The sequence below is a fragment of the Sus scrofa genome, chromosome 17, assembly GCF_054392235.1.
Source record: "Sus scrofa isolate SSC_HxYL_T2T_F1_AM1 chromosome 17, Sscrofa_HxYL_maternal_Yorkshire_Landrace_v2.0, whole genome shotgun sequence".
NCBI lineage: Eukaryota > Metazoa > Chordata > Mammalia > Artiodactyla > Suidae > Sus > Sus scrofa.
In genome coordinates this window covers 63,501,207-63,519,842 of record NC_139399.1, presented here as the reverse complement: position 1 = coordinate 63,519,842, position 18,636 = coordinate 63,501,207, and the positions used below count along the sequence as shown (strand labels likewise).

Sequence of the window (18,636 nt, the reverse complement as noted above, 5' to 3'; positions counted from 1 at the left end):
CTTATTTTTTCCACTGGCATGGATATATACTGAAAACACAATAAAAGTTTTCCTGTCTAGTTCTTTTCTGACTTAATTTGTCATATTTCATGATAGTTGCTGAAAATGTTTTTGTCCACAGAGAAAGGCATGATAAAATGTGACCCATTCCAAGTATGAGTTTTTTTCCTCGTTATACCACTAGCCCCAGGCGGGCGAAGGGGCTGTGTTTTTGTTTTACTAAATGGAACACACCCTGACATGTGTGTGTGATGAGAACTGTCCAGAGAAGGGGAGAAAAAACACGCATGTACGAGAAAGTGGGGATACTTGCTGGACAGAGGCCACTGAATTATGTTAGGCAGGACAAAACTGACGGTACAAGGGCTGGGTTATGTTCTTAGACAGCAGACCAGGCAGCCCTGGCACCCGAGATCTGGGCACCTAGAGCCCCAGCCCGAGCCTTGTGGCTTGAGAGGGTTTCCCTCCGGCCCTCCTCAGGCTCTGCCCCTCCACAGACACCCCCCAGGAACAGTGCCCACTTCCACAGTGCATTACATGGAACCAGGCTCCTGGGCTTCTCTGCTCAAAGCGCCTGCAGCCTCTCCCAGGACCTTAAAGAGCCGCTTCCCAAGTCAGATTTCCTGAGGCTGGATCACACTTTGGGGGTGAGGGGGCTGCTTTTTGGTTGGGAGAGAGGAATGAACCTTGCAGAAGAAGGGGTCTGGACCGGAGCTAAGACCCCCAAGCATACTTGTTCTCCAGGCCTGGCTGAGGAGAACGGCAGGACCGTCAGACCGTTCAGGTGCAGCACTCGGATGCAAGGGAGAGGGTAGGACTGCGAAGCCTGTCAGCTGGTAGACAGCGGATATCAGCGTGTGAAAGCTCTCCTAGGATTGCTATTTTATCAATAAAGCCGAAGGCATCATCTGCCAAACTGGGGTGGGGTGGGGGTGGGGGTTGAGAAGGAGAAGGTCCGAGGAGAAGGGAGAGTGAGCCAAGGAGAGTCTGCAGCACAGACGGTCCGCTTGACTTAGTAAGGATGTATTTTCAGACCATACCAGTGAGTGGACGGCACTGAGGCATCAAACAGGCAAAATGCGGATCTAACTTATGATCCAGTTTTCTGTGATGAGTGTGGTGAAGGCCAAGAAAATTAGGGACATATTTTTTTTTCTTTTTCTGCTTCCCTAACTTATTTTTTTTTTTTTTTTATTTTACTGGAGCACAGTTGACTTAACAATGTTGTGTAGTTTCTGGAGCCCAGGAAAACGAATCAGTGATACATATACATCCATTCCTTTTCAGACTCTTGTCCCGTGTAGGTTATGGCACAGTAGTGAGTCCATTTCCCTGTGCGCTACACTGGAGTTGAGTGCAGTTTTGAAGGAAGATTTGGACAATGTGTTCTGGGATCTCAGCTGGGTAAAAACGGAAGAAAAGATCCGAGAGGCTAAAGGACGAATAACAACAGCGGGCTCAACGGTTTGTAGGTCCCAGTGGGGCTGCCGGGTTGGTGGAAGCCGAGGGTAAAGGGGGCGACGTGGGAATGCAGAGGCCGAGATGGGGAGAGGGGCCCCTGAAACAAGAATACAGCAGACTTCTGCTAATTGGCAAAGGCAGAAGCTAGATTAGAATGTGATCAGGAAGATGAGAGGCTGATGACCACTGAAGGAGAGCTGAGGGCATGGAGAGTTCAAGGCGGTGAATGGTTCCTTGACATGCATATTTAAGGCACCAACAATCATGAAACAACAGCGAAGCTCACTGAGTAGAAAAGACAGCATGCAAAACGGGAATCTAAGAAGGCTTCATTTGAGGAGTTCCATCGTGGCTCAGTGGAAAAGCATCTGACTAGTATCCATGAGGACGCCAGGCTTGATCCCTGGCCTTGCTCAGTGAGTTAAGGATCTGGTGTGGCTGTGAGTATGGCATAGGCAGGCAGCTGCAGCTCCGATTGGACCCCTAACCTGGGAACGTCCGTATGCCAGAGTGCAGCCCTAAAAAGACAAAAAAAAAAAGAAGAAGAAGAAGAAGAAGAATCCTTCATTTGAGTAAAAAAAAAAAAAAAAAAAAAAAAAAAAAAAAAAAGACGTGTATACATCTGTCTAAACATAGTCTGCACACATCTCAGTACATAGTCTATGCATAAGCTTGCATGCACACATATAGACTAACTCTGAAAGGAGACACAAGAAATCATGACAGAGTCTGGGGAACTAGAGTTTCAAGGATAAGAGTAGTCTTCTTTGTTCAGAATATAACCTTTTTTAAATTTTTTTTTAATTTCTTGTCTTTTTAGGGCTACATCTGCAGCATATGGAGGTTCCCAGGCTAGGGGTCTAATCGGAGGTATAGCTGTCGGTCTACACCACAGCCATAGCAACACCAGATCTGAGCCGTGTCTGCGACCTACACCATAGCTCACGGCAACGCCGGATCCTTAACCCACTGAGCAAGGCCAGGGATCGAACCTGCATCCTCACAGATGCTCGTCAGATTCGTTTCTGCTGAGCCATGATGGGAACTCTCTCAGAATATAACCTTTTACATTGTCAGAATGTTTTATAATATACACATTTTTTCCTTAGTTCAAAAGTGAAAGAAAACAGCTCGTTGATAAAGATAAATAAAAACAGCGTTGCTCTTAGCTAGCCTTATTTTTGCTTTTCTTACCACTCTCAAGAAGTGCTCAGCCTTTTAAACTGAATCAATTTTTGCAAATAAAACTCTCAGAGTAATCAGGACAATTAAGATGTATTTAAGCTTCTCTGGGGTGGGGAAAAATGGATTTTTCTTGCTGCTGGCCATGTGAACAACAGTCCTATTCTCTAACCAACTTACTTCAGAAAGCCTGTGTCTTGATCAAAGACCAAATGGTGGTAATTTAGCCGCCCGATATCTGCTCGCTGATTTAATTAACATAATGCTCCCTTAACAACAAGAAACAACATTATTTAGCTGCATTGATGAAACGCAAGCCAAACCCTCACAGAAAGGCTGCCGAGGGACTTGGGCTTGGAATATATTTTCCCCTTTCACGTTGTTTCTCACATGAGAGCTGCTCCAATGGGTGCTCTAAAGGCTCAACTTTTTCCTGATTGGGGAAACTGGCAGGAAAGTGAGAGGGTCCAGCCCAGCTGTAGCAGGAGTGTCATCCTGAAGCAGACGTGGAAAGCACACGTCGACCCCTCTCCAATCTTCCCTCGCCTCTGGAGACCATCCACTGCGTAAGGTAAACTTTCTTTTCAATCCAAGTATAGTTAATTGACAACATCATACCCACTTCAGGTGTACAATATAGCGACTCACCATTTTTACAGATTATACGCCATTAGAAATCACCACAAAATCGTGGCTACATTCCCCTGTGCTGTACAATACATCTCTGTAGCCTGTCCTTCCCAGATCTAACAGTTCCTACCTCTCCACCCCCTCGCCCCATTCTGCCTCTTCCCTCGCCCTTTCCCCTCCAATAGCCACCAAGCTGTTCTCTATGCCTTTGAGTCTGTTTCTAGTTTTATTTTTTAGAGTCCACTGTAATAATGTACAGTACTTGTTTTTGCCTGCCTTTTTTCATTATGCATAATACCCTCCAGGTCATCCATGTTACCACAAATGGCAAAAAAATCATTCTTTTATATATATATATATATATATATAAAATGGTTTTTTTTTTCATTATAGCTGGTTTACAATGTTCTGTCAATTTTCTGCTGTACAGCATGGTGACCCAGTTACACATACATGATCATGCTCCATCATAAGTGACTAGATACAGTTCCCAGTGCTACACAGCAGGATCTCATTGCTTATCCATTCCAAAGGCAATAGTCTCTCTCCATCTATTAACCCCAAGCTTCCAATCATTCTCACTCCCTCCCCTCCCACTTGGCAACCACAAGTCTGTTCTCCAAGTCCATGATTTTCTTTTCTGTGGAAAGGTTCATGTGTGCCATATATTACATTCCAGATATAAGTGATATCTGTGGTTTTTGTCTTTCTCTTTCTGACTTACTTCACTTAGTATGAGAGTTTCTAGTTCCATCCATGTGGCTGCAAATGGCATTTATTTTGTTCTTTTTTATGGTTGGGTAATATTCCATTGTGTATATGTACCACATCTCTTCTTCATCCAGTCATCTGTTGGTGGACATTTAGGTTGTTTCCATGTCTTGGCTATTGTCAATAGTGCTGCAATGAACATGCAGGTGCATGTGTAAAAAAGTCATTATTTTAAGTCTGAGTAATATCACATTGTGTATATATGTGTGTATGTAAATATACATACTTATATACACAAATATATACACATATATCAAATTTTCTTTATTCATTCATCTTTTGATAGACACTCATGTTGCTTCCATATCTTGGCTATTGTAAATAATGCTGCTATGAACATATGGATTAATGACATAAACGTTAGACCAGACACCATAAAACTACTAGAGGAAAACATATGCAGAACTTTGACATAAATAATAGCAATAATGTTTTGGATCTTTCTCCTAAGGCAAAAGAAAAAAGAAAAAAGCAACGAAAGGGACCTAGTTAAACTTAAAAGATTTTGCATAGTGAAAGAAACCATCCACGAAACAAAAAGACAACCTAGGCAATGGTAGAAAATATTTGCAAATGATATGACCAATAAGGGATTAAAATCCAAAATATATAAACAGCTCACACAACTCAATATCAATAAACAAACAACCTGATTAAGCAATGGGCAGAAGACCTGAAAAGACAGTTTTCCAAAGAAGATACACAGAGGGCCAACAGATAGAAGAAAAAATATTCAGCATCACCAATCATCAGATAAATACAAATGAAAACCACCATGATATATCACCTCACAACTCTCAGAAGAGCCATCATCGAAAAGTCTACGAATAACAAGTGTTGGCAAGGGTGTGGAGTAAAGGGAACCCCTGCCTGACCTGGTGGTGCTTAGCGCAATTTGGGTAGCAATCCATTCGACGTCTGTCCCTTTCATGGAACCACCAGTTCTATTAAGGCACATGACATTTCTGTTGTGCTCACTCTGCAGTCCAAAGAGTGTCTGACACCTAGACAGCACTCAAGAAATACTTGATGGATATGTGACTAACAAGAATTTACGGGCATTTAACTATGTTCCAGGTATTGTGCTGATGGGGAAACAAAGTGAATCAGACACAGGTCACACTCACTCAGACTATAAACACCTAGGAAAAAGGATCATATCGCCATGTGTCTTAGGTTATCTAGTTTAAAAAACTACCCAGAAGGCATTTCAATTCGACCAACGAATACACAAAGCAGACAAAATTAATCCAGGCCCATGAGCCTGATTTATCTCAGAGCTGAACAAAGAGCGTTTTCTTTCCCATATACGCCTCTGGGCTGAGACGGCCGGTGCCTGGCAGGAGTGAGCTGCCTCTCCTTCCCACTCCCCAGGCCAGACCTCGTTAATTGATTACAGCATTCTGTGCTGGGAATTAACTTCTGACTACTTTTCAACATCATCCAGGCAGCCACTGCCAACTGATCAGCGTTGGCAGGAAAGATGGACTGTCTTCCCACCCCCCTTTCGAGCCCCGAAAGTCCGTGGAAAAAAGCTGTGGTGAGAACTGACATTTACTTCAAGCGAAATGTCTTCCTGTAGCCTCTGAGGTCCACACCGCCAAATCAGCCTAGAATGAACTGTCTATGGTGGCACGTGGCAGCCAAGACACTCAAATCCCATCTCTGCCCACTGTTAAGCACGTTCAAATATCTTTTTAAGTGGACTGTTTTCTCCATCTCCCTGCTGACTCTCGAGTCTTTCTTGAGGATTTTGAGAAAAACAGACAAAGTTCCTCCAAAATATTTATCTTAAAAAAATAATTCTCGGAAGTTCTCTTGTGGTGTAGCAGGTTAAGGATCTGCCATTGTCACTGCAGTGGCAAGGGTCACTGCTATGGCACAGGTTCGATCCCTGGCCCCGGGAACTTCCACATGCTGTGGGAGTGGCCAGAAAAAAAAAAAAATCTCATATTTTTATTGAACACAGGAAGGTCAGGTCTTAGAAGGATAGCTCATCCCTTCATCTTCAATTCTATGAGGGCGACCACAATTTCAGCTTGTTTATGCTGCCCATCAATTCATGTCTTCATTATTTTTAATCACTTATTCATGAACCTAATTATTCCCTAACACAAATGTGTATCATTTGGCTCAATATGCATCCTTCATTAAAGGATTTCAAGGCCATTAACTGAAAATCCATAAAAAAAAAATTAAGTCCTGACTCTGGCTTCCTGTGTTTCCTTTGCGTTAGTACTTAAATTACAAAGCGAGTACACTGAACCATAATGCAGTCGTGTGTGTGTTTGAGCGTGTGTGTGTGTGTGTGCTCTCTCTGTTTAGCAGTAAAGTCTAAGCTATGACTTCTGGAGATGTGCAGTTCTTCAAAATGTATTCATATAAATAAAAATCTAAGTTAATATTTAATGGGTTATTAAAAAGCTTTTTATCCCAGAGAAATCAACATCTTTTCCCATTAAGTACAAAATATAATATTAAAGTAAATTAAAACGTTGGCTATAAATAAGGATTTTCAAAGGCTAGGTCATGCTTCCTAAATGGCACAGAGATATTATGATGCATCAACAAAAATATAAATGATATATAATGATGATAATAACAAGAGCGTATTTCTCACACTTAGTATGTTAAGCATTTCACATATATTAAATCATCTTATCCTTAAAACAATTATCTATTGTCCCCACTTTATCCATGAATAAACTGAGGCACAGAGAAGTTAAGTAACCTGCCCAAAGCCTCCCAGTTGCAGGATCTACAGCGAACTGTTCCCCACCCAAGATCACAGAGTAAGTAGATTCTGGCTCCAGAGTTCATGCTTTTAATCTCTACTATACCGCTCTAGTATTTAACACAACTCTTTTTTTTTTAAGTAGCAACTGCTAAGCGCCATTACCATCTTTAATCATTTATGATTCCTTATATAAGCAAAGACAGAGTTCTTGTGTGCACAAACTGGTTGAGCAGCTCCTTATTTCGTGTTTCACACTGGAATCCTAAATTCTAGGACTTTTGGTATCTACAGATTTTTAAAATGTGCTGTTGGTTCCTCTGGTACCATTTTACCCACGGGTGACAGTCTCTCTGATGACACAGGGCATTTAACACGTGGCCTAAGGGAACACGCCAGGGCCGAAGTCTCCCTTACTTGCCTATTGTGAGTGGCAGGGGTTCTACCATTCTTCTGGGTCATTTTTCTGGATCAAGTTCAGGTGAGCTGAATAGATAATTCCACCCAAAGGAAATTAATGTGAGTAATGAACAATCGACATTGTTCTAGAAAATCAAAGTTGGCAACCAGGCAGTCAGCCATGTGGTCTAAAGGAGAGAACATCTCATCTTGAAGTAGCTTCCAGCCCACGACTGGCAGTGCATTTCCCTAGCTGAGGTAGAAACCCATTTGGGGGAGGTCAGGGTAAGAAAAATCTCGGTTATTTTGCAATTATAATGTTGGCTCTTTAGTTCACAAACTTTTAGACTCATTTCTTGCTAAGCATAAAAATGAAATTCATTAAAAAATAAGAACATGGGGAAAATGTGGGATAAGGTGAAAAATGCAGAAATAATAGATGCTTAAGAAGGTTAGAGCAGAATGAAAATTGGAAATTAAAATAAATATGAGATAAAACCTGAAATATTTAAACCAAGAGATGAAAATGGGTAAAAGAAACAGAGGAAAGTAAAATTAATCCTAGAGATAGAAATCCTCAGGTCTGAGATTAGGATTTAGAGATTAAGATGAAATAAATTAATTATTTAGAAGCCATTTGAAGGGGCTCTGAGCTAAGGAGACAGAAATGACACCATGGCAATGAAGAGATGTAAAAGTGAGATATCGCGAGAGAAGAAAAAAGATTTAACAAGTTAAGGGAACCTGAGTCAAGGATGGATGCATAAGGCAACTCCTAGAATATAGAGTAGGGCCATGATTCTTACACTTAATCAGAATCACGTGATTCTTCACCCAGCCCCAGAGTTGCTAGTTCAGCAGATCTGGCTTGGAGCCTGAGAATTTACATTTTTACCAAATTCTCAGGTGATGCTGATGCTAATATTTATGGTCTACGGAGCCCCCACCACCACTTTGAGACCCACTGCCCTAGCGAATCTTACCTGCCTGAGTATATCTGCAACAGCATATCGCATAAAGCAAAAAGCCACAAACAACTCTATTATCCATTGAAAAGACACTGGACAGAAATAGTATTATGCTATAGTCACCCAATGGTATTTCACACACCAATGAAAATGAATGAACTGCAGCTACACGTGACGAAATTGATGAATCTCAGAAACAGCATGCTGACTACAAAGAAGCAAGCCACAGAGGACTACAGACTGAACACAACTATTTTTAAAGTCCCCCAAACAAACGAGTTATTTAAGAATACATGCATATGCGGTAGATACATGAAATAGTAGAAATCTTTCTCTTTTTTTGTGTGTGTGAGAGGGAAGTAAATTCACAACTCAGAGAGAAGCAGAAGAACAAGATGAGGAAGAGCACAGGTGGACTGACCAACATGCACTGTTACAGCGCTGAGTCTGAGCAGTGAATTCTCAGGTTTTGTTTTATTATTATTATTTTCAAGTTACAGATGATGTATGTATAAATTTATATAAAGTAAGTACTATACAGAGGTATGTACAGTTGAACCACACAGGTTTGAGCTATGGTTTATACAAGGTTCTTTTTTAAAATAAATACTATGGTAGTACTGCCTGGGCCTTGGTCTGGCTGAATCCACAGAAATGGAACCACAGATACAGACGGACGACTATAAATTTATAGGTGGGTTTTCAACAGAGAGTCAGCACCCCTAACCACTGTGTTACTCAAGGTCAGCTGTGTGTGTGTTGACTTACACACATGCATATACACACTTATATTTTCTTCTATGTATCAACACCAAACTCTCAAATGGATTTACTGTGATCGTTAATTGCGTGTCAACTTGACTAGGCCGCAGGACCCAGATATTTAGTCAAACACGATTCCAGATGTTGTGGGGAAGGTGAATTTAGATGAGATTAACATTTAAATTAGCAGACCTTGAGTAAAGCAGATTATTCTCCATAATGTGAGTGGGCCTCATCTAATCAGTTGAAGGTCTTAAGAAAAAGACTGCCTCCTACAAGGAAGAGGAATTTCTACCAACAGACTATATTTTGACTCAAGGTGCATCAATTTTTCCCTGGGTCTCTAGCCTGCCAGCCAACCCTGAAGATTCTGGACTTGGGCAGCTTCCACAATCATCTGTATCCATATATTTATATCAATCTATCAATCAATTGATAAATATATAGACAGAGGAGTTCCCTGGTAGCCTAGTGGTTAAGGATCCAGTGTCGTCACTGCTGTGGCTCAGGTTCCACCCCTGGCCTGGGAACTTCTGCACGCCACACATGTGGCAAAAAAAAAGAAAACAGATGGAAGGAAGGATGGATGGATGGATGGATAGATAGGAATAGAGATAGAGATATAGTGACCCTATTGGTTCTATTCATCTAGAGAATTCAAACCGATACATTTATATTTCCCCAAAAAAATATTTTACTCTTAGGTCTGAACTTGGAAAAGAAGGAAAGCCTGGGAGTTCCTGTCATGGCTCAGCAGAAATGAATCCGACTAATATCCATGTGGTTGCAGGTTCAATCTCTGGCCTCGCTCAGTGGGGTTAAGGATCCGGTGTTGCTGTGAGCTGTGCTGTAGGTCGCAGATGAGGCTTGGATCTGGTGTTGCTGTGGCTGTCTCATAGGCTGGCAGCTACAGTTCCAATTTGACCCCCAGCCTGGGAACCTCTATATGCCATGGGTGTGGGCCCCCCCCCCAAAAAAAAAAAGAAAAAGAAAGAAAGCCTGACTTGAAGTAGAGTTAGTAGGACAGACTCCCAGTTTCCAGTAGAGGAGACTCCACTGAGAAACTGGAGGGCTGAGAGGCAAAGTCACATATGGTCCTCGCACAATGTCTGTGACTGTATAGGTTAAATGGGTCTGAACTCCAGTTTTGAGTTAACAGAAACAGCTCAAATAGCAGGAAACATGAATCCTCTGATTCCTACCACTAAAATCTCCAAGAAGAGTTCTGACGCATGCTCTTCACTCCACTCTCCTAGTAACCCAAACATACACAAACCCTCGTGCCATCAGTGGAACAAGTGTTTATCTTTGCCAAGAACTGCAACAAACATCCTCAAATCAGGCTGCGCTGTCTGGAGTAAGCAGGCAGGTCATGGCAGGTAAACTGAATGCTATGATATAATACAGCTCCAATTTGAAAGCTAATACCTGTGCTCACCTCCACCTATCAAATCACACAGATCAAAGGTGAGAGAGGGACTGTCCCTCTTTGGAAAATCAGTTAGGATACTGGGGGGAATGGATGCTGAACAGATTAAAAAGTAATAATAATAACAACAATGGCAGCACAACAGATATATACTCCACAGGGAGAATGGTCTCTCCTTAGCGACATAAGAAGCGACTGTGGCTGGTGTTGCGATAACTAACTCATATAGCAGGCTGTAAGGAAATTTCTTTCATGGTCCAAAAACAATCCAAATCATAGATGTTTAGTACTATACCTGCCTTTAGACTTTATACTACGGTACCATCATCTTAGAGACTAAGAAATGAAAGATAAAAGATTTTAAAAACTGGTTTAAGGTCAATTAAATAAGTGGGAAACCTGCGGCATTAAATTAAAAAGCCTAACTTTTTTTTTTTTTTAATTTATAAAAAGCAGGAGTAAAAGCAAAAGCAGACTGAAGCGAGGCGTCACGAAGATGGTACAATCCTCAAGTATTTGTTGAGCACATTGGAGAAGGGCTGCTTTAAAACTCAGAGTGTTAAGTATTCTTCAGAAGCTTGAATTTGGAATTATTCAAAAAACTTATTCACTTAATGCATTTTCAGTTTCCATTTAGTTAAGGCTTCTTCACAACCGAACTGTTTATTTTGTCCACAAAGGTCATGATAAATGCAGCATAATAGCATATACAACCTAAATTTCTAGAGCAGATAATTCACGTTCATAGAGTATCATCTACAGAACAAAGAAAAAAAAAACTACCAGATTCACTATCTTCTTCATGCCAAAAGTTAAAATTTCATGAGCCAAATATCAACTTCCCCTATATTTCAAAAATTTTCGCTGTTTGGAGGGAGGACACAGCCTCTAACTGATTTCTGTCATGATTTACCAGGAGAATCTTCTGGGTACATCTGTTGCTTACCAGGACAATAAGCATGAGAAGCATTATCTATCTATTTGGGGTGTGGACTATGGAGCTAGTGTGAAGGAGCAGATGTTCAAAAGGTGCCTTCTCAGTAACAATCAGATGGCGCGAGAAGAAATGACAGCTCAGTTCTCCATCCCCGGGGTAGCTGCAAAATACTTAAGACCCTAGGCACCTGCAGGTGATGTCTGGAGACCTCTTCCAGTCTCTTATTCCGTATTTCCTCTGGCTTCCTCCATAAGCATCATAATTACAAACTGTGGCACCTAACGACTATTAGGGCATGTGAGATGACAGGAAGCTATGTCATAGTGAAGGGACAATACCAGGAAACTGATGACGCTCAGACCCTGACAGGGACAGACAACGTCTCATCTGCATCACGGCATCGGAAACTTAATTTTGTTTCTCAACGTTTTTTATTATGAAGGATTTCACCCAGTAGATTATAAGACAACATATGAAGCACCCACTTATCCTCGACTCGAATGAGGTCTTAACACTTGACAAAATTTGCCTCCATTTTTAAATTTTACCTTTTAATAATACATTACAGATACAGCGCCAGTCCTTTTGTGTTGTGAAAGGCAGATAGGCGAATTGAGAGTAAACATGGCTTAGGGCTAAAGTGTCCTAGGCTGGTGCCCACATTCTGGATTTGAATTCCAACTTGCAACTCAGTGGCTGTGTGACCTCAGGCAACTTACTTAACGCCTCTGTGGTCAGTTTGCTCATCTATTAAAATGGGAATAATGATAATAACAATATTTACCACCTAGGATTGTTGTGCAAATTAATGAGCATGTTTGCTCTTCTTCTCATGGAGCTCATGTTACTTGCATTTTCCACTATTGTTAAGACAAAATAGCAGTTTTTGCCAACAAGTTTTACAAATATTCACCTTATTTCATCAGTCTGACTTCTATCTGCCTTACCTCTAAACATGAATCAAAATTGTGGCTTATACAAAATGTATCATTTAAAAATACATATCACAGCACAACACATAGAAATATATCACATCAAAAACTGTAGGAGACTTTGAATAAATTTATAACAAAATATCAAACTTTAAATGGAAATGACTACAAAATACTCTTGCTAAATAACTCTGAGTCTTAGAAAAAGACACAAAAAAATATTTGTTTTGAATTACAAAAAGAACAAAAAAGACCTAAAGTCAGCAGAAGGAAGGAAACTATAAAGATCAAAGAAGAAATCAGTAAAATAGAGATTCAAAGAACAATAGAGAAAATTAATAAAACTAAGAGCTGGTTCGTTGAAAAGGTAAACAAAATTGACAAACCCCTGCCCAGACTCACTAAAAAGAGGAGAGAAAGAACTCAAATAAACAACATTATAAATGAAAAAGGACAAATCACAACAGATACTGAAGAAATACAAAAAACCATAAGAGAATATTATGAACAACTACATGCCAACAAATTTGACAATCTGGAAGAATTAGACAATTTTCTAGAATCTTACAGCCTGCCAAAACTGAATCAAGAAGAAACAAACCAACTGAACAGACCCATCACTAGAAATGAAATTGAAGAGGTCATAAAATCACTCCCTACAAATAAAAGTCCAGGACCAGATGGCTTCACAGGCGAATTCTATCAAACATATAAAGAGGAATTGGTGCTCATCCTCCTTAAACTCTTTCAAAAGGTTGAAGAAGAAGGAATACTCCCAAAGACATTCTATGATGCCACCATCACCCTCATTCCAAAACCAGACAAAGATAACACCAAAAAAGAAAACCATCGGCCAATATCTTTGATGAATATAGATGCAAAAATTCTCAACAAAATCTTAGCCAACCGAATCCAACAACATCAAAAAAATCATACACCATGACCAGGTAGGGTTCATCCCAGGTTCACAAGGATGGTTCAACATATGCACATCAATCAACGCCATACACCACATTAACAAAAGAAAACTCAAAAATCATACGATCATCTCAATAGATGCAGAAAAAGCATCTGACAAAGTCCAACATCCATTCATGATCAAGACCCTCGCCAAAGTGGGTATAGAGGGAACATTCCTGAACATAACCAAAGCCATTTATGATAAACCCACAGCAAATATAATCCTCAATGGGGAAAAACTGAAAGCCTTCTCACTCAAATCTGGAACAAGACAGGGATGCCCACTCTCACCACTGCTCGTCAACATAGTTTTGGAAGTCCTAGCCACAGCAATTAGACAAACAAAAGAAATAAAAGGCATCCATATAGGAAGAGAAGAGATCAAACTGTCACTGTATGCAGATGACATGATACTATACATAGAAAACCCTAAGGACTCAATCCCAAAACTACTTGAACTGATTCATAAATTCAGCAAAGTAGCAGGATATAAGATTAACATTCAGAAGTCAGTTGCATTCCTGTATACCAGCAATAAACCTTAGAAAAGGAATACAAAAACACAATACCTTTTAAAATTGCACCTCACAAAATCAAATACCTCGGAATACACCTGACCAAGGAGGTAAAGGACTTATGCGCTGAGAACTATAAAACTTTCATCAAAGAAATCAAAGAAGATGTAAAGAAATGGAAAGACATTCCATGCTCCTGGATTGGGAAAATCAGTATTGTAAAAATGGCCATACTGCCCAAAGCAATCTACAGATTCAATGCAATCCCTATCAAATTACCCATGACAGTTTTCACGGAACTACAACAAACAATCCAAACATTTATATGGAACCACAAAAGACCCAGAATTGCCAAAGCAATCCTGAGAAACAAAAACCAAGCAGGAGGCATAACTCTCCCAGACTTCAAGAAATACTACAAAGCCACAGTCATCAAAACAGTGTGGTACTGGTATCAAAACAGACAGACAGACAAATGGAACAGAATAGAGAATCCGGAAATAAACCCTGACACCTATGATCAATTAATCTGTGACAAGGGAGGCAAGAACATAAAATGGGAAAAAGAAAGTCGATTCAGCAAGCATTGCTGGGAAACCTGGACAGCTGCATGCAAAGCAATGAAATTAGAACACACCCTCACACCATGCACAAAAATAAACTCCAAATGGCTGAAAGACTTAAATATACGACAGGACACCATCAAACTCCTAGAAGACAACATAGGCAAAACACTCTCTGACATCAACCTCATGAATATTTTCTCAGGTCAGTCTCCCAAAGCAACAGAAATAAGAGCAAAAATAAACCAATGAGACCTAATCAAACTGAAAAGCTTTTGCACAGCAAAGGAAACCAAAAAGAAGACAAAAAGACAACTTTCAGAATGGGAGAAAATAGTTTCAAATGATGCAACCAACAAGGGCTTAATCTCTAGAATATATAAGCAACTTATTCAACTCAACAGCAAAAAGCCAATTGACCAATGGAAAAATGGGCAAAAGACCTGAATAGACATTTCTCCAAAGAAGATATACAGATGGCCAACAAACACATGAAAAAATGCTCAACATCGCTGATCATAGGAGAAATGCAAATCGAAACAACCATGAGATACCACCTCACACCACTCAGAATGGCCATCATTCATAAGTCCACAAATAACAAGTGCCGGAGGGGCTGTGGAGACAAGGGAACCCTCCTGCACTGTTGGTGGGAATGTAAACTGGTACAGCCACTATGGAGAACAGTTTGGAGATACCTTAGAAATCTATACATAGAACTTCCATATGACCCCACAATCCCACTCTTGGGCATCTATCCGGACAAAGCTCTACTTAAAAGAGACACATGCACCCGCATGTTCATTGCAGCACTATTCACAATAGCCAGGACATGGAAACAACCCAAATGTCCATCGACAGATGATTGGATTCGGAAGATATGGTATAGACACATAATGGAATACTACTACAGCCATAAAAAAGACTGACATCATGCCATTTGCAGCAACATGGATGGAGCTAGAGAATCTCATACTGAGTGAAATGAGCCAGAAAGACAAATACCATATGATATCACTTATAACTGGAATCTCATATCCAGCACAAATGAACATCTCCACAGAAAAGAATACCATGGATTTGGAAAATAGATTTGTGGCTGCCTGACCAGCGAGGGAAGGAGTGGGAGGGATTGGGAGCTTGGGATTATCAGACACAACTTAGAATAGATTTACAAGGAGATCCTGCTGAGTAGCACTGAGAACTTTGTCTAAATACTCATGTTGCAATAGAACAAAGGGTGGGGGAAAAAATGTATACATGTAAGGATAACTTGATCCCCTTGCTGTACAGTGGGAAAAAAATTAAAAAAGAAAAACGTTGGGACAATTATATTATGAGCACTTAAAAGAGGATACATGTGATGAAGATGGAGAATAAAGTGGGAAATTGGTTTAAATATCATAGGTCATGGTATACGCTTAGTTGGTCCAGGAGAAGGTGCTCAATCTTTGGTGCCATTATTGAAAGTAAAATCAAATAATAATTGGCTAAAAAAAATATATATACATATTTGTTTTATTTTATGTACAGTTTTAAATTTGACATTTGGTAACAAATAGAGGAAGTAAATAAAAGGGTTTTTTTTAAGGATGTTTAAATACCTTGCTGATAAATTATAAAAATATGCTGGTGATTATCATCCATTCCACAAGCAGAGTTTATTATATTCAGAGAGACAAATTCATTTAACATGCTGACAAATTCAATTTCCCTACAGCTTTATTACTCAAATTACTTATAACCCAGGAAAATGTCAAGTGTCAACTCTTTTAAAGGGTAGGCATAGCTTTTAAGCAAATTTGTGAAGTCTGAAGAGGAAGGCCTCATTGCTTTTTCTGGCATTTTCTGATTGGCTCCCTAGAAAAATAGTGTTGGGTTTTTTTTGTTTGTTTTTTTGGGGTTGTCATTTTCATGAGGTTCACTCATTTGCTCATTTTCTATCTCTCCAGTTATTAATTTGCTTAACTGATCAGGCTGTTGAAGTTGACATTCCCTGATAATTGTGCATTTATAAAACTTAGTAGGAAAAACAACATCATACAATTTAACTATGGACTTAGTATATATTTTGGAATTCTTATTTTAAAAAATCTTCTCATAGACTAGAAGATACATTAGAAAATGCATACACACTATACAAAATTGTGAGACAAAAACTTGAAACTTAGCATTTATTCATTAAATGATTCTTCAGTATATAATCACTGTATACCTACACTAAAATGTACCTTACATTAATCATCATAGTTACCTTAAGTAGGAGGAGTAATTATTCCACTGTTAACAGCTGGAAGACTAGACAAAAACTTTCTAAGATTATAGACATCAAGCATATGCTGAAGATACAATCTGAACCCCGAACGTCTGACGTCAACATCTGCTTTCTTAACCGACTTGAGGTATGTTTGTGTCAAGAAAGAACACTTTTGCAAATTATAAACACTGACATGGATGACATGTGACTGTAACACCACTGCGCCTACCCCTACCAGGATAGAAGATACTTAGACTTCATCGACACACACAGTTAAGTCCAAAAAAAAGGGGGGGGGGTTATTGATCACTTAGAAACAGCTTTATATGGAGGTAGTAAATATATGACTTGGCACGTCTGGTGAGATGAATTATCTTTAAATGCAATTTCTATTTCTGGCTATGCACCATGCATATATTTCCCCAATGAATGCAAAAAGTCACAAATACTGCTATGTAAGTACAATTTATCTAGCTAATTAATCCTCTTCAAACAACCGAAATCATTAAAAATACCACCTCCCTTTCCTCAGCGATCTAAACTTGTGATTACATTTTAGTTTCCGAAACAAAAACAACAGGGAAAATTAAGTGCCTGCAAAAGTGATGGAAATATAAGAAGTCTAATGCTGATGAGAGAGAGAAGGAGAGACTGAGAGAAAGAAAGGACGTTGTAAACAAATTCATCTTTAGGCACATCAAATGCGGAGAGTCTGAAAAGACTAGTGAGTTATCTTTCTTAACACTGTACCTTATGTCACTAAAGAAAAAAAACTGAGATAAAATGACAAGATGTTTGCAACTGATCTGGTTTTTCTGTCATTCTTTGCGTATATCCTATTGAATTGTTACTAAATGATGATTTGCTAAACAATTAAAGGTGATGACATACTATATTCTGAGTCACCACCTGTTCCATTATTCTATTATAAATTTATATACAATTACACATGGACTATGATACAGTAGAACATGCCTATACTACATCTGCTGCATCTTCGTAAGGTGTGGATATATATATATATGCATGCGGGTATAAGTAGGCTCCATACTGTTGAAATTAATTATTTATGGATCCCCAATTTCCCAGAAATATGAAAATCTTCATCTTTTTATGTATAAGTATGAAAAATATCAATATCACAACATTTTCCCCAAAATAAATAACCTGAGATTCTCAAAATATCAAAATCCCAATTTACTTCTAGGTTCTTTTTCTAGAGGAAAATATGTTAAAAGGGCTCCTGAGGTGAAGAGAATAAAAGCAACAGGCAAAATGCTACTACGTAGTTGGTGTTGCACTCATGTGAACCAAAATATAAATGCGTACCCACTACACTTACAGAAGCAAAACTAAACAAAACATTTTACATTGCAAGTGTTCCTCAAAGCTCAGCCTTTGGCAATCCTTCCAATACAGGACGTCCCTCTAAAAAAATCTTCAAATTACTCACGTTACATTACGTTATCTTAACGGAGGTCAAAATCTTCACAAACATCACCATCCACTAAAACGTGTGTGTGAGAAATTAAGAAAACAAACGAAATGCTGGTCCTTCCCATTTAGACACTCAATCTGCAAATTTACTAATTAAAGCATCTAACTTTAATAATCTGCACATAAATTATGCTTAAGTATACAAACTAATTTGGCAGTATATACAATGGGCAACAGGGTGAGATGTGGACTCAGACTGTGTGTGCGGGTAGCCCCGCTTTATTCCTTGAAATCAATGTGTGAATGTGGGAAAGTTACTTAGTCTCCATAATGTCCAATTCTATAATATGGGATAACATCCTTCCGAGTATGAACTTGAGTTTAGAAAAGTGCCTGCCACATAGTTTAGAAAACTACCTGCAACATAGTAGACTCAATAACTGTCATTTCTCTTAAGGGAAACATTGAGTGATTTGGGATGCAAAATGCATTATGTGCTAAATAAAATGATTTATCATAAGATGACTGTTTTGGTAACTGACAGTCTATTCAAATTGTTTCCATTTAAAATTACATATTTGCTATATAACTGTATTAGCTTTGCTGTGTTAATGCTGCATAACAAGCAACCCTAAAACACTGTTGCCTGCAACAAATCTCTATTCTTCCTCAATGGTGGGGCACATATGCTGTGACTGC

At 39.3% G+C, this 18,636-nt stretch overlaps 1 long non-coding RNA gene across 11 annotated transcripts in view; it reads right to left on the bottom strand.

Moving 5' to 3' along the window:
- LOC110257443 (uncharacterized) overlaps positions 1–18,636 on the bottom strand; it is a 678,610-nt gene that overhangs the window by 572,408 nt on the left and 87,566 nt on the right. The window lies entirely within an intron of this gene.